Source organism: Bombyx mori, chromosome 4, assembly GCF_030269925.1.
Source record: "Bombyx mori chromosome 4, ASM3026992v2".
Lineage (NCBI taxonomy): Eukaryota > Metazoa > Arthropoda > Insecta > Lepidoptera > Bombycidae > Bombyx > Bombyx mori.
This window is the reverse complement of record NC_085110.1, coordinates 16,893,775-16,907,618: the sequence shown is the minus strand read 5'-3', so window position 1 is coordinate 16,907,618 and position 13,844 is coordinate 16,893,775. Positions and strand designations below refer to the sequence as shown.

Genomic DNA, 13,844 nt, shown 5'->3' with positions numbered 1-13,844 from the left:
GAAAATGAGTTAGGAAGGTGTTTCTTATATTCGTAGTTCTCTTTGTGTTCTGCTTCGTATCTAATATTCGTGCTTAATAAATTCAGAATAAATCTATGTAATATATAGGTACGCATAAAATGTAAAATAATTATCAAACTTTGTATCACTATGATCATTAATAAAACATATAATTATCCTCTTCCCGAAAATTTACATTCGTCTCATTATCTTAAAGCCAAATTTTTTAAGGTTTCACTTTCACACATGATTTTTTAGTGTACGCTGATATGCGTAACTTAGATAAATTCATGGTGGAAGGCCGTTCAGACGTGAGCGCATTGAGATGTGTTACGGTTTGAAGCGAGAAAGAAAGGTAAGAATGAAGACTTCGACCTAGTATCTTGGTAGATAGCGTCATTACTCGGTAATTTTCGTAAGTTTTGTTAAGTATTGATTTAGTAATAAGAATTGATAAGAATTTGGTAAATTTTTTGCCTAACTATAGCCTCTCTGTATCGAGTTTCATATTAGTGGTTCGTGAGATTACTACCTTCAGTTATGAGTACTAAAGTCTTAGTTTTTACAGTACAACGGCTGCCCCAGCCTTCAAGCCGAAACACATTACCGTTTCACGGCAGAAATAAGCAGGGTGGTGGAACCTACCCGTGCGGACTCACAAGACGTCCTACCACCAGTAATTACGCAAATTATAATTTCGTCGCAGTCGCCGGCGTCTATGCCTATAAAATCAATGAAGTAGGTAAATGCCATCGCCCACATCATGTCCTTTTTAAGGCGAGCATTGAGGAAACAATTTGAGACGAGAACCAAAACCAGCTTCTTGGTTTGTACCAACGTACCGCACGTTGGTACAAACCAAGAAGCTGGTTTTGGTTGGGATGTCCATAGCGCATCCTAAAAGTTAAGGACTAAGGTAGCTTTAAAACAGAACAGGGAATATCTACATATTTGTGAAGTACGTACTGAGTTTTGATGAGGAAGTAGTAGCATTAGCAGCCTGGGATGACAAAATGGTCACATACTTCTCCAGATAAATTGTCGGATAGCCTATTGATCCAAGACTTGAATAAAATTCAAAACCGATTTGGGCGAAAACCTCAAACGCGCGCCATCTATTGCTGTATTTGATAACCACGCAGCGCCATTTATTGATGAATTAGAGAACTACGCAGCGTCATCTAACGCCAACATTCATTGCTAGTTTTATTCGTTAAAGTCTTCAAAAACTTGTAGAGGTGGCGCTGATAGCAAAAATGTTTATTTAATGTTTATCAGAGTAAGTAAACATTACCTACATTATGATTTCGCAGATTTTTCACTAAATACTACACCTTTTTCGGTAAGTAATTCAGGCTTTTATTGGCCTATTTAAATATTATATTTCTGGACTATCGATGTAGACTGTTGTGTTCTTAGAATTTATGTTAGAGTTTTGGTGGTATAAAAATTAATAAACGAATTTTTACGATTATTTTTACGATTATTTTATTTGTGTGACGAAAAACTTCAAGTCAGTTCAAATTAGATTCTCATTCTTTTATTAATCTATAAATAATATTATTGTGGATCGATAAAATTTAGGTACTAAACAATAAATTCATGACGCTTACTAAGGACCGTGTGGCCTAATGGATAAGGCGTCGGACTTCGGATCCGAAGATTGCAGGTTCGAGTCCTGTCACGGTCGAATACCTCTTTTGTTTTGAATGAAGAACTTTTAAATTTTTTTAAGTACTTATAAAATGTAAATAGAAAAAACACAGCACACTAGAAGAATTTGAGGAAAACGTTTTTTTTATTGCTTTGGTGGATGGACGAGCTCACAGCACACCTGCTTTTTTTTTTTATTCCTACCTAAGCTGGTAGCCTGGAGCGGCTATTCCAGTGTAACTTCCCGATCCTGCGGACAGAATGGAAAGCAGTCGACGTCGCCCAAAACACGTCATCTCGGATTCTCCCAATCCACTAACGGTGCTTTTAGGTACTTAAAGCACCGGTCACCGTTCTCGTCGAACCCGTCGCTTGCGACGAAGGGCTCAACGAGTAAATTAACTCTCAGACACAGCCCACTGAGTTTCTCGAGTTGAGTGAGTTTTCGAGAAACTCAGTGGGCTGTGTCTGAGAGTTAGTTTACTCGTCGAGCCCTTCGTCCATGAGAACGATAACCGGTGCTTGGGGTACCTAAAAGCACCGTTAGTGGATCGGGAGGAAAACACACCTGCACTAGCACGTGTGCGGAGTCGCAAGAGGTTTTATTTTTATTGCCCTTGTAGGCAGACGAGCATACGGCCTACCTGATCATGAGTGGTTACCGTCACCCATGGACTTCAGCAGCAATGCCAGGGATAGAGCCAAGCCGCTGCCTACTGCCACCAGTAAAAAACTCGTCCTACTGCCACTAAAAAAAGATTTCTCGAATTCCTTTTTTCTGTCGATCGGTTTTATATTACATATTTTTGTTTAGTAACCATGGACGAACTTTAGGGTTATCGTTAAATCAGTTTTAGTTATGGAAATAGGTTTTTATTTAGTTCCAAAATAATTGTATCTAACGCGAATATACCTCTTTTCATTTTCTTTCTTTTTTTCCTGCCTAATCTGATGGTCTAGAAAGACCATCTCAACATTACAGGACTAGAAGGTGAGCTCACGGTGCTCAAACCTCACGATGTTGCTAACACGAACCCTAGTAAGAGCCGTGCTTCGCAGAATCTACCACCGGCTCAGGAACGCGACCCCAGTCACAGTGGGTAGAAGTAGTCAGTAGAAGATCCGGCGAGAAACTGAGTGGGCTGTGTCTGTGGGTTAATTTATTCGTCAAGCCCTTCGTCGCAAGCGACGGGTTCGACGAGACGGATGACCGGTGCTTGAGGTACCTAAAAGCACCGTTAATGGATCGGGAGGATCCGAAATGACGTGTTTTGTGCGACGTCGACTGCTTACCATTCGGTCCGCAGGATCGGGAATTTAGTTACCGGCGGACACGATGAGAGGGTTCTCGTGTCGTGCCGCTTTATGGACTTTTTTGTGTGTGTGTGATAGCGTCGAGGGTTATGCCAGCTTCACAGAACGAGTAGGAGAGCTCACGGGGCTCTGGCTTGACGAGTTGCTAACACTAGACCCAGCAAGAGCATGGAATCTATGCTTCCATGCTCTTGCTAGGAAATGGCGGATCCAGGGGGGGGGTCATGGGGGTCATGACCACCCCCTGAGCTGGTTCCAGGATTAAGGTGGACCACTAATTGAATATAATGATTTTATTTATATATTTTGTCACCATACAGATTTTATGTAACTACATACCTTCAATATTTAATTAATTTAATATAATATAACAACTTTGTATAATGGCAAACGTTTGGGAACGAACGCATCTAAATTTGACTATGTGACCCCCTCCTGGCGCCAAAGCTGGATCCGCCCTTGTAATGCTAGGTCATATGCAGCTCGTGCTTCATGGAATCTACTGGCGTATTGGAAACGGACGCATTGAGAAAATCCGGCGAGAAACTGGGATCTGTCTGAGGGTTCGCGAATGTACAAAGTGAATCTAAGCCTGCAGAAAATATTGTTGAGTTTCGACCACCACAAGAAGTCTATAGCCTTAAAATTATTTGAATATGAGAATTTATAAAATTGGGGAACAGAATAGACTCGTATCGTACTTAATGATAGTTACAATTTAAATAAACAATAATATAAAATACATATTCGTATTTATATTATACAAATTCTATTACAGTGCCATCTATCAATATTAGTGTATACTACATACCCGTCAATTTAAAATATAGTCCGAGTTTTATCAGACTTTCTGTTACTTACTATTACTTTAATGAGATGGCACTGTATTCAACTTTTTTATTTGAGTTCTCATTGCAATGAATTGTCAAAAAACATTTAGAAAAAAATATTTAAAAGCAGTGCTAAAAATAGCCTTATATCTAAATTTTAAATACGTATTAAAAAAAAACCTCTTGGAGGACGATTTTTCTCTCTTTTTCTCTAGTCTACGACAAGGAAGAATTTTGAACAATATAATTATTGTATTATGTATTTTCAAACCAAGTTAAAACTAACTTTGACGTTTGAATTTCTAACTTTCCCAATAAACAAACGATTGGTTGTAAAATTTGGTCATGTAGACTCGCGGGCCTATTATTATCGAATTATAAGATCTTTACAGACCAAAAAATAATTCACAATAATTAATTAATTCTAAATTCTGTTAGGTACGAAAAAAAATATTATAGCTTTAGTACCAAAAAGGTGTTGCGACCTACGCGTAGTGTCTACGTTCTCCGATTACCACTTAACACGAGGTGAGTCGTGGGCTCGTTCACCCATCCCGGCGTAGCTGGAACAGTCTCTTAGGCTACCAGCGAATAAGTAGATGTAAAAAAAATGTGTGTGGTGTCATGGGACACCGGATAGGAACGAAGCTCCTTATTATAAAAATATTAATTTTAAGTTCTATTCGAGGTATAAAGAAAATAAAACTGGAGGTATCGCAACAACCCACGGTCATTCGGTAACGTGCGAACTTATTGTGGTACACTTCATTCACGGTTGTTTGCATAAGAGTTAGTGTATTGCGCAAACGAACGCTCTGAGATCGTGGTCAATGATGATAAAGAAATATGATATTTTTTGGACGTTATTACAAAGTGAAGTTGTACACTGTGTGCAATACTAATAAAAATCTTACGTTACGGAGGTTTTTCCCGGTTAGGGTACCCCTCCGCATCGTCCCATAAGGAACTTTGTTCCAAAAAAATCGCCCATACAAGGCCAACATTTTTTTTATGAATACACCAAATTTATAAACGAATTTTAGATTACAAAATTATTCTTTTATCTGCGAACACAATCTGACCGGTTCTGACAGGAGGCGGCCGTCTGACCGGATAACCGGTTTCGCCGCCTATTCCGGTTGTTCAGTCGATTTGTTACAGGAATCACGATACGGACACACGAGCCCGAATGAATATGACTCCCGAATGAGCTTTTCACCGACTTTTCATGATTCACTAAGCTTTTTTGTGTATTTACACAAAACATATTCGGAACTTTGTGTAACGGCTTAATTTTTTAAATCAGTGAATTTACGTAATGTGGGTTTTTTTTAAAACTCATTTTTGTACAATTGGGATAGTAACGTATAAATTAAAACTATTCCATCGTTGCAATTTAATTGTGCTCTTCCAAAATCAACTCTTTAATTCTAATTAAAAATTAACTGACACTAATTTTAGTTATTTGTTCATTCAATCGTCTTCGCCATCTTCCTTTTCTCTATCATTCTCTTTTCCCGACCGTTCGTTCTTACCGTTTTCTCTCTTTTACATAATTTTAACGCCCAATTCTACTCTCTTTTCATACGTTCCTTTCTTATCAATCCAACATACAGACCACTTTCCCGCCTAGATAGTCCTTGTTCAATAGCTAATTTATATATAATTAATATAAAAAAAGAACATAATTAAGTTTATTTATTTATTAATCACGTATTTTATATACTAACCATATTTGTTAATACACATAACAAAAATAAACGTAAAATATTTTAAGTTACATAAATTAAATTATGAGTATTTTATAACATATTTAATAAGAATTTATATCTAATAATATCTTCTGAAAAATAACATTACACAGAAAAACTTAGCCCAGAGTCGGATGCCGTGCAGCAAAAGAGACGTTTTGAAGATAGTGTCGTTGGTCGAGGATGGTGTGAAGACTAAAAGAAGATACTAGCTTAAAAAATCGAAAAACCCCGAGAGCACTGTCCATGGACAAATGCTACCATCGTAGTTTTTCATTAGTCCGACGATGTGCCCCGTCGCGTAATCTTCCTCACAGTAGCTCTATTCGTAGCTTCTGTGATAGTCATGACGTAATTTTATCCAAAGCATATTCGATATAGTCTTTCCATCCGCTCATTCATAAATGAACGATACTGTATCTGCAAAATAATAAGAATAATAATAATAATCTCTATATATAAAAATGAATTGCTGTTCGTTAGTCTCGCTAAAACTCGAGAACGGCTGGACCGATTTGGCTAATTTTGTTCTTGAATTATTTGTGAAAGTCCAGAGAAGGTTTAAAAGGTAGATAAATATGAAAATGCACGGAAATAAATAAAAACAAACAATTTTGTTTTTCCTTTGATGTGTCCCCCGTCGGACGGATTCCTTTTGTTTGCTTTAAGTTTATTTTATACAAAAGTTTAGGTCTTTTATTTATCGACTGAGGCACTACGAAGTCTGCCGGGTCCGCTAGTAATAAATAAATATTTTACTAACAATCACGCCACGTTTACTGGTCCCGTGCTAAGTTCGTAGAGAACTTGTGTTACAGGTACCAGATAACGAAAATAAATGTAAAATGTACATCCATAAGCCTGGAAAAGTCATTTTATATTTAATTTTATCATACAAATATCTCTCCTTGGCGGGATTCGAACCCGCGATCCCCTTGTGTAATGACCATGTCACTTACCACTACACCAGACGTCTGGTAATTTACCTAATTTTTTTACTGCTCGGATGCAAGAACGAGTTCACGGCCCACCTTGTATTAAGTGGTTACCGGAATCAATAGATATAGAATATAGATATAGAACCAATAGATATAGAATAAGAAGATAGATGTCACCACCTAACTTGAAACATGAGTTCGAAGTCTTAGTTCTTACAGTACAACGTCTGCCACACCCTTCAAACCGAAACGCCATACTGCACCACTTACCACTACACAAGACGGCCGTTATAATGTATGAAACACGTGAAACTACCTCACAAAGTCCATAAATCAAAGTGAGAAGACTATAACTATAACGTGTAGTCATTTGAAAGACGACGTATCATCACGCAGCGTCCCTTGGGGGTGATCAGGGACAACTCAAGATTTGCATGCAAATGTGTTACTCTGTCCCCTACTATGAGTCGTTGTTAGCGCGATGAGTGTAGTTACTAGTTTCATTAAGTACAATTTAGTTCCTGAATGGCCTTGCGTTTACCAAAGTAGAATAAGATGCAAATTTTAAATGATTTCGTATTAAATCATCAGCATTTGAGAGTTTAAACTTTTAAAGCGAAACTTTTATTACATCGTCTCAAACTTTTTCGTCTGTGTGTTGCATGTCGCGTGACGGTCGGCCGCGGAGTAGGGATAAAGTGAAAGGCGCTCGTCAGAGCAGCCAAGGCCAATATGGCGGTGCCTATAGTTCGCAGCAGCTGACCGTGTAGTGTATAGACTATTACTCATTTGTGCCAGTGCTCCACACTATTCTGTTTGTTTTTGTCAGTGTTTAATGTAAATATTGTTTGTCAGAGTTAAATGTCTAGAATGTAAAAAAAAGTTTAACTTTTACCGTGGTTTCATAAAACCACACAATCCTTTTTTTATTTATTGTCCTCATAGGCAGACGGGAATAGTTAGTGCCGCTTATGGAAGACAATACCAGGGGCAGATCCAAGCTGCTGCCCACCCCTAGAAGTCTAAGCAAGCCTCCTTTGAAGGACATGTCATAGCGCTCTACAATTAATCCTGATGATTAATTAGCTCTTTTAACGCAAACTTTGAGGATTATGGGTTCTACTACGTAACGTAACAACGTGAATTTTACGTTCTACACACGTTAATATAGTATGCGGCCATCTTAAAGCGTAGCCCCTATGTGAATGCTTAAAGCTGAACTGATGACTGTTTGTAAGCATTGACGTCGAATTGAACATCTATTTTTACTGGTGGTGGTGTGAGTCCGCACGGGTAGTTACCACCACCCTGCCTGTTTCTGCCGTGAAGCAGTAATGCGTTTCGGTTTGAAGAGCGGAGCAGCCGTTGTAACTGTACTTCAGATCTTAGAACTTATATCTCAAGTTGGGTGGCGCATTTACGTTGTAGATGTCTATGGGCTCCAGTAACCACTTAACACCAGGTAAGCTGTGAGCTCGTCCCCCCGTCTAAGCAATAAAAATAATAATTAAGTGTAACCTCGCCTGTTGTTATATCGAGTTGTCACAAAAAAAAACATTATTGTTTCAGTAAAGAAATATCACTATAGTAATGCCGGAGCTTATCTGTCTTCTATCCCGGGATGTCATGCATAAAATTATGGTATTTTTGAATAGCATATGCGTAATCACCCACAGTTGGCTTCACTCGAAAGAAACAAAAGTTATAACTTCTTTGACATAAGTTTCTTATGCAAATTACATTATTACGCATGCATGAAGTTTAACATACTTTTCGAGAATTTGAGGACATGTTTTTTAAATCAAAGCTTATTAGGTAGTACGTTGAATTATTCAAACAGAAAAGGTTACTGGTGGTAGGACCTCTTGTGAGTCCGCGCGGGTGGGTACCACCACCCCACCTATTTCTGCCGTGAAGCAGTAATGCGTTTCGGTTTGAAGTTTGAAACCGTTGTAACTATACCTACTTGAAACCTTAGAACTTATATCTCAAGGTGGGTGGCGCATTTACGTTGTAGATGTCTACGGGCTCCAGTAACGACTTAACACCAGATGGGCTGTGAGCTCGTTCACCTATCTAAGAAAAAAAAAAGGTTAATTACTTCGAATAAGACTAGAATTTTGAAGATATTGAGATTTGTGTAGTATTGTTTTTTTTTGTCAAAACTAATCTGACGGGCGTTGACATATAATACTCTACTGTTTTTCGTCTTATGAGCCCCCACTGTAGATACCACCACATGAAGTAGTAATGCGTTTCGGTTTGAAAGCTGGGGCAGTCGTTTTACTATCAAATCTAAGACTTAAAACTCATGTCTCAAAATGGGAGGTGGGATTGACTTTGTTAATGTCTATGTTCTCCGGTAACCGCTTAACATCCCATAGGCATATTGAGTTTCTCGCCGGATTTTTTCAGTGGGTCGGGATGTCTTATCTGCTGGTAGATTCAGCGAGGCACTGCTCTTGCTAGGGATAGTGTTAGCAAGTCCTCCCAGTTTGAGTTCCGTGAGTTCACCTACTAAGCCATGTGCGATTGCAATGGGACGAGGATACTAATATTTAGGTAGGGAAAATAAACTAAACACTAAACCAGGGGCTTCCCAAACTTATTTTGTCTACTGCCCACTTTGACAATAAATTATTTTTTAGCGCGCCCATTTTTTCGCGTACTCAAAAACCACTATAGCAAGAGCTCAGTTGGTACCTAAGAGTCCTCCTAGATGAAATTACAAATCGCCTCCCAATCCTCTACACAACGCCCCCTTTTTTTGGGGTCTGTTACCGCCCCCCTTTAGGCCTGCAGCACCCACAAGGGGGCGTTATCGCCCACTTTGGGAAAGGCTGCACTAAACTAAACTAAGCACTGTGACATTTTCTGTTGAAGCTAAACAATGTCCTGAACGATGTCTCTTAATACATCGTGATTAATTCAAATAGGTGAAGTGTGTTCTGTTTGCATAAAAGCAAAGATGGCTTTGTTATTAAAATAATGAACATAAACATAATTTTTATATTTACAAGCTTACATTTTGTCACTTTTATGTAAACCATGAATTTCAGTGTATTTCTTGTCTATTAACTTTCTGTTTCTGTGAAGTAAAGCTGTTGTATTCTTTGTACGAGGAGCACTGCTGCTTGAGATACAGGTTTTATCACCTAGTTCAAGCACAGATGCACATTATGCTTGTGTTTCTACTTCTATGTTAATAATAAATAAATAAAATAAATAAATGTTTTCTTTGGATTTCGACCGTCACAGGCGTAAATAAAAATACATATAAGGTTTAATCTTGCTATTATTACGCTCTAGTATTTCCAAAACTTCGACCGCTTTCCAGTTTTCACGGACGACTAAATTTAATGTATTATTTGTCGTCATTCGAATGAGTTATATATATAATATATTCTAATTAAAATAATAATAGATAACTGCATAGCTCAAATGCTTAGATACGGGTTCAATCGTTGGCTTTGAATATAATGTTAGAGCTTAAGTTGAAATTAAATTAGCATAGCTTTTGTTAAAAACCAATAAAGCCGTAGTTTTCTTTTGAAATTGCATAACTAGTCGATTTTCTTGTCTGAATGGAATAAGAAATTAAAATGGTTTTTTTTTATTGCATGTTCGGTTAAATGAGCTCATGGTTTAACTTGTTATATGTGGTTGCCTATGGACATCACATCACTGGCCGTACAAATTTAATATAACGTGACCCTGAGTCGTTTGTCTAACCAAAAAAAAAAAAAGAAAAAAACATATGACATCTCAAATTCAACTGACAGAGAGAAAATCCTAAACAAATATCGATGACAAGAGAATACCTCCGAGATATCGGCAATATTACCTATATATCGCGTTAACAATAGGCGGTGTCGGTAACAAAACGCGGTAACCCCGAATATTACTGAATTCGGGCACGTTCCGCCCGAAAATTCGGCTTCCTCGGATCAACAAGAGATCTGCGCGAAAATCATCGAAGCGAAAAAACACACTGGATTCCGTGGTTTTAGTTTGGTCCGATTTATAAGAGTAGCGATTAGCGATCAGCAGATTTTTTTTATTCCACCTGGAATTAAATCAGAAGAGCCGTAGACACTAAAATGAGAATACCGTCACTCATCTTAAGTTGTTTTTTTTTTTATAAATAAATAAATAAATATTTACTAACAATCACGCCACATTAACTGGTCCCGTGATAAGTTCGTAAAGAACTTGTGTTACAGGTACCAGATAACGGAAATAAATGTAAGATTTTTTATTATACATATACATATATTTAATATACATCCATAACCCTGGAAAAGACATTTATATTTACCATACAAATATTTTCCCTTGGCGGGATTCGAACCCGCGACCCCCTTGTGTAGTGACCATGTCACTTACCACTACACCAGACGGCCGTTTTGGTCTAAAACTATGTATTTCTAAGACCAGCAAAGGATGTAGCCCTTTTTTCTTCTTTATACATCATAATACAAGATTAATGATGAATGCGGTAGGTACAAGGCTATTTAATCAGATTGTATCTTATAGCAAATAGTGGTAGCATCAATTCGAACTAAAGATACACAATTTAAATTAGCAACTGGTTATATATTAGAATAATAATAGGTAATTCAGATCTGAATTACTTCGTTTTTTTTGCCGGTAGTCTAAGGGGCTATTCCGGCTTCGCGCGGACGGGTAGGTGAGCTAACGGGCTCAACCTGAAAGAATTCCTAACACTAGCCCTAGCAAGAGTAGTGCTTCGCAGAATCTACCTCTGGATCGGAATCGCGACCCACTGAGAAGATCCGGCGTGAAACTCAGTGGGCTGCGTCTATGGGCTAGTCCGCTCATCGAACTTTTCGACCGGTGCTTGAAGAGACTAAAAAGAGTTGATCCGGGGAATCCGACAAGACACGTTTCGAGTGACGGCTGCTTTTCTTTGCCCCGTCGCCTGATATGTAGTTTCAGATATATAATTTTGTATACAACTTAGCGTACAAACATAAAACATATAATCAAGTAAATAATAATTGTCCTATCAGTGTTTTCGTAATGATAACGAATAGATTCAGAATGGAGAATACATCGCTCTGATTGCTCGAAATAATTATATCTGGTTGGCCAATATTCATGCTACACTTATATAAATTGAGGTATTACTGCAAGCCGCAAAACACGGATAAGAAATCTTACAACTGAATAGAATCTTTTTCTCCGATCCTTGAAGTATTTTTGCAGCACAGCATACGTTTGTTGTTCACACAATACGAATAAACGAAGCTTACGACTTGCACCGTAAAGTTACATTCGCGTCACGTCTGCAAAGGTATCCCGGTCAAAAAGTTAACTCGTGCGTTCGGCTGGCTTGACAAACATCCCTCTGAGAAATCATAGGCTTTTTTTACTTATGCTCCTCGTGTGCCTGCCGCCCTGCGATGTTCTGTTTGCACGCTAAATTGTGGATAGGCTTTAGAATTGTAATCTTCGTGTGTGTGTGTATATGTACGAACGAGTTCTTGAAGTTCTGTCAGCAATGCAATTTTACGTAAAAATAGGTTTTTTTCTTGTTACAAAAATGCGATTTTATCTAAAAAATCTATTCTAATATATAAATCTACAGTGGTTTTTAAGGATGTTCGGTTATAACTACTGAGCCATGCATCCGATTGACTTGAAACTTGATATCCATGTAGAAAATACATGTATGTACTTAATGGATAGGTTAATATTTATATGAGTGTTGGACTCCTTACACCAGTTGCGGGGGCGTTAATGATGATAATCTTTGTGGGGGTGAGAAATAATAATGTTAATTTTAAATGCCAAGCGAAGCGGGCGGGTACAGCTTGTAATTTATGAAACCAATTCGTAAGTCTGACGTACATGCATAGTGACTACTGGATGAAGAGGTCGGCGTAGGCTCCATCACGTATTTTGTCATTTTTTAGACATGATGGGCATTCGATCGATCGCCTGGCGGTACAATTAGACTATGGATGGTGGACTAACCAGATAAGAACTGCAATAGATTGCCTCGTGCAATGGAAGCGTGGAGCTTGTAAATCTCGTCACTAGAAACATGACGGCTACAACCACTCTGCTAACAGTGTAGACGCGCAGAAGAAGAAAAAAATGCGCAGAAATGTTCATGACCCAATCACTACATAGTTATCAAAATTTTCCATCAGACAAAACAGTTGAGAGCTACTGTCTACACGTCTAGCGAGCTTTAGTTGTTGTCAATCATTTCATTTTGGAAAAAGTTCATAAATATAAAGTTTTTATTTCAAACTTTCAGTAACATAGCAACAGAGGAATATAATAGATAAAATTAATATCAAATCGCTGGGTAAATACAAACACTTTAAAACTTAAGCAGCACTCAGAAACAATAGTATTAACAGTACTCGGTATTGGGGATATAAGGCATTATATAATTTTTTCAAATGGTAGCTTCTTAAAGGTCAAGAACCTAACAAAACCATACGAATAGAATTGAAGTGCCGAGTCTAAACACAAAAATAAATATAGTTGACACCGTATGACTTGGTTACGACACAATTATGTGCACCAGAAACTCGCTTACCAGGTGTGATCGCGAAATTAAGTGACTTAAGTGCCTACTTACTTCGGGCCGCAGTAGATCAGCGGTGAGAACTTATTGTGGCAAATATATCCGGCACGAAACTAAGCCTACACTCACTAATGAATCTTTGCGCCACGTCGGCCGCCAAGTAAAAACATAATTTAAACTTAAAATTCCATCATATTTTAATCAAAACTTTATCATGAACTCGGCTCGTGTAAATTTTAATTAAATTATAAGAGAAATTCGTTACTCGTCTCCCTTAATTCGGGATGCCGGGTAGGTAGGTAGGTACGTGTCTGAAGGTTATCGCTGACTAAGCAAATGTTAAAGATTGGGCTTGGATTTTATGATTTAATTCACAGTTTTCAAAGGTGTGTATTTTGATTGACTCGGCCGTACATTGGTTAGCGCTTTTGACTGCTAGACCAGACCCGAGGGTCATGGGTTCGATTCTCATATCGGGCAAACATTCATGTGTACCTATTAAATTTTTGTTTGCTCTTTGTCTGGATTTTTTATTTTTTATTTTTTGAACTGTAGGCAGCTGCTTGGCTCTGCTCCTGGCGTTGCTGACGTCCATGGGCGACGTTAACCACTCACCATCAATAAGGTGGGCTGTATGCTCCTTTGCCTAAAAAAAATATGTTATTTTTATTTAAATATCTTTTCATTCAGAGTTGTCCCCGATTAGTATTATTATATCATACAAATAAATTTATTTATATAAATGATATAATATACTCGTAGACGTACAAACGATTTTCTTGTCCACCATTAG

General features: G+C 38.0%; 1 long non-coding RNA gene and 1 other non-coding gene across 2 annotated transcripts; one reads left to right on the top strand and one right to left on the bottom strand.

The window, feature by feature from the left end:
- Positions 1–1,617: 1,617 nt before the first annotated feature.
- TRNAR-UCG (transfer RNA arginine (anticodon UCG)) lies at positions 1,618–1,690 on the top strand. The gene has a single exon. It is a non-coding gene; the product is annotated as a tRNA-Arg (tRNA).
- A 3,795-nt stretch (positions 1,691–5,485) lies between these two features.
- On the bottom strand, positions 5,486–13,747 carry LOC101737223 (uncharacterized). Its single transcript, XR_209981.5, has 2 exons — positions 12,487–13,747; positions 5,486–5,968 (listed from the first exon to the last, which is right to left on the bottom strand). It is a non-coding gene; the product is annotated as an uncharacterized LOC101737223 (long non-coding RNA).
- Positions 13,748–13,844: the final 97 nt, after the last annotated feature.